Genomic DNA, 3,918 nt, shown 5'->3' on the forward strand with positions numbered 1-3,918 from the left:
TAACGGCAACTTACTTGCTGTTTAGATGGCAATAAGGTTCAATGGTTAGAATGACTGGGAGTCAGGATTCCTCGGTTTCATGCCCACTGCCGGGAGGTGGGGTCTAGTGGGTTAGAGAGGGGCGTGCTGGGACTCCTGGGTTCTATCCGCAGCTCAGAGAATGGAGTGGGGTGGAGTGCATGTGTTTGCGGGGGAGGGGGTAGCTAGGAGTTACGACTCCCCCATTCTCTTTTGTTTTGCCACTTTTCTACATCCGCGCTGGGGGACAGGAACCCTCCTCTCCCCTGGGGAGGTTGAGAAGCTCAGATGCTTTGATAGCCCAGCTGGATGGTGCTAAAACAGGAAAAAGCCTCATCCCTTCCCCAGGGTCTCTCAGAGCCACTAGCTGTGAGAGTCCTCTTAGCTCCCCTCCAGAAGGCCCATTTGGCCTGTGGCAAGGCGGTTCCTGGGAATGAAAGGGTTAATGGGAACAGCCCCCCCCCCCCCCACACACACATCATAATAATCACCCTGAGGGCCCGGCATTCTCAGCTTCCAGGGGAAGTGGAAGGCTTTTGGCTGAGGCCAGAGAGCAAAGCAAAACACCCCCCAGGGAGAACTGTGGGCAAAGCCAGGAAGAGAACATGGCAGCCCTGCATCTCACTGCTTTGAACCCATTTGCACCCCAGAGCCACGGAGAGAACCCAGGCGTCCTGACTCTCAGCGTGGGGAGCAATTCACCAGCCAGTGGCTGAGGTGTGGGGGCTCTCTGCTCAGCTCCCACAGGCCAGGCTGTAATGTAATGGCGAGAGACTGATTGATGGTGCCACCCCGTCGGGGAATTTGGGACCTGTTCATAGCAGCCCCCCACATCTCCTGTAGCTTAGAGGGCTGGAGAATTCGTGCTGTAGAACCACTGCTCTTACTCCAGCTCTGCCTGCATGTGGGGTTCTGCACTGACGGTGCCGGTTCTTTACAGCACCTGAATTTCATTGCAACCGTTCCCTGGCAACGTGGGTCCCTCGTCTCCCTCCTGTGGGGTTGAGGAATCCTGCAAGGGCCAGGACTGAACTGGGTGGGGCCGTCTAGGCTGGCTAAGGCCTGCATGAGCCCCAGAGGGCCTGGGAGACCCTGGATTCCTGGTGCTCTATACACACAGCCCCCTGCCTGCAGCCCCTGCTTTGCTACACACACTCCTGGTATTTTTAACAGAACTTGGTTACTGAGTAAACGATGAGGAAATTCTCAGACAAAAAACTTTCCTCAGCAGGAGTTTGGGATGAGAAATGATCAGTCTCTTCAAGACAAAGAGAAACAGAGCTTTAAAAACCCAAACATCAAATAGGCTAGAAAATCACAGCTAAGGTGAAATGCAATCAAGCCCAAGCATCTGAAAGTCTAACACTTGACAATATAAGTCACGCAGCCAGAATCTCCCATATTCTGGGCAAAATCCTCAGCTGGTGTAAATCGATGCAGCCTCATTTATTTAATCCACCGAATCTAATTTATACCAGATCCAACTGGGGATCGGGTTCCATTGATTCCGCTAGAGCTACGGCCGATTCACACCAGCTGGGGATCTGGCCCCATTCACTCCCCTAGAACTATGGCTGATTCACACCAGCTGGGGATCTGGCCCCATTCACTCCCATGGAGCTATGGCCGATTCACAGCAGCTGGGGATCTGGCCCCATTCACTCCAATGGAGCTATGGCCGATTCACAGCAGCTGGAGATCTGGCCCCATTCACTCCAACGGAGCTATGGCCGATTCACACCAGCTGGGGATCTGGCCCCATTCACTCCCATGGAGCTATGACCGATTCACATCAGCTGGGGATCTGACCCCATTCACTCCCCTGGAGCTATGGCCGATTCACAGCAGCTGGGGATCTGGCCCCATCACTCCCCTGGAGCTATGGCCAATTCACACCAGCAGGGGATCTGGCCCCATTCACTCCAGTAGAGCTACAGCCGATTCACACCAGGTGGGCATCTGGCAGACTGAGCGATGGGTCCTCTTTGCGTTTAGGGTACTGGCAGCGCAGTGGGGACCCCAGATGGCTGGGATCTCAGGAGATCTCAGTGGGAACTGGCTCAGTGATTCTCCAAGTGGCTGTAGAGTTCCTGTAGGCCCAAACAGAGGCTCTATGTGATATCTGCCCAAATGGGAAGGGACATGGGGGGTATCATGAGGAGCAGATGGGGCTGGCATCACCAGTGTCATGCCAGTGGCCTCCAGCACAGTGTGTGGGACTCAGCCTGCCTCCAGACAAAGATGGCATGGAGCCTGACGGGATCAGCACCTGTGGCCTGAGAGGTTGCCATCCTGATGTCTGGGGGTGCCCAGCCATCCTCTCAGGGATGCCAAGGCCCCTCAGCCCTGAGCACTTACCCAGGACAGAGATGGTGACAGAGGAGGGGCAGGATGTCCCAGCTGTGCCCTGAACCTCACAGTGATATTCCCCAGCATGCTTTGCTGTGATGCTCTCAAACACCTGCTCCCACTGGAACAGCCCCAGACTAGCATCATCCTTGTACCAGACACAGGTGGCGTTAGGAAGGATGCTGTGGGTTGAATGGCAAGTCAGATTCACAGATCCGCCTTTTCACGTGTTGGACCCTAGCATGGTCATGATGCTAACTCCTTTAGGGGCATCTGGAAACAGAGAAACAATCCATAAAGAGGAAGAGAAAAATTGGGTTCGTACCATATTCTATTCTGTGGCTGTGTATGGGAGTGGGGTAGTGTCACTTTAAATAGTCAGTGAGCCCTCTAGGGGCGCTCACCATGTTCAGTGGTTCAGAAAGCAACCAGAGCATCTGTGTGGGTGTCGGTCGGCCTGTCATGCGTAGTGCATAGTTAGTAAACATGGTTATTTGCACCCCACCAGCCTGTGTGGTCTCTTCATCGGATGAGTGTTATTTAAAAGGCAAAAGACACAGCATTAGAACCAGTCAGAAAATAGGCCAGGGTGTGTGTGTAAATTTGACTTTTTGGCAAAATATTGAAAACCAAAATATTTCAATTCACCGCCTGTAGAGCCCATTATCAAATATTTGTTCCCCATTTGGGTCCTTCTACACTGGGATCAAGTCCTTCCTTAACCTTCTCTTTGTTAAGATAAACAGATTGAGCCCCTTGAATCTAGCACTGTAAGGCAGGTTTTCCAATCCTTTAATCATTCTCATGGCTCTTCTATGACCCCCTCCAACTGATCGACATCCTCCTTGAATTGTGGGCACCAGAACCAGACACAGGATTACAGAAGCAGTCGCAGCAATGCCAAATACAGAGGTAAAATAACCTCTCGACTCCTCGAGCTTCCCCTATATATCTATCCCCTGACCCCAGTAGCCCTTTTGGCCACAGTATCACACCGGGAGCTCATGGTCAGCTGATTATCCAGCACGACCCCCAAGACAACTCTTCCCAGGCTGTTCCTATGGTACAAAGACACAGCCACAACCCGCTTCCCCTCCTCAGCAAGTCTCCCTGACCAGGTCCCCAGCCCTTATACCAGATGGAGATGTACCCCCTGGCCATAGGCCGCAGGCCGGCAGCCTCGCAGTGCAGAGTACTGGGACTGCCTTCACTTATCGGTCTCTTCCCGGCCTTGACACTTGGCACTTTCAGGGTAACAGATGGTGAGAGCTGGGTTAGCATTCACCAAGGGAACCCCGTCCCAGGACAGAACAAAAGGGTAGATCCCTCTCTGCCCATCCACTGGGATAATAATATTTCCTAGAGCCAGCTGACAATTTTTCAAGCAAAAAGAACCCAGGAGTCCTGACTCCCAGGCCCCCCTGCTCTAACCTCTACACCCTATGCCCATCCCAGAGCCATAAAGAAAACCCACAGATGCTAGCTGCCATCCCCCCTGTTCCAACCACCAGACGAGCTATGTCTAGACGCAGAACTCACCAAGCTCACCTC

Source organism: Chelonia mydas, chromosome 19 (genome assembly GCF_015237465.2).
Source record: "Chelonia mydas isolate rCheMyd1 chromosome 19, rCheMyd1.pri.v2, whole genome shotgun sequence".
Taxonomy (NCBI): domain Eukaryota; kingdom Metazoa; phylum Chordata; order Testudines; family Cheloniidae; genus Chelonia; species Chelonia mydas.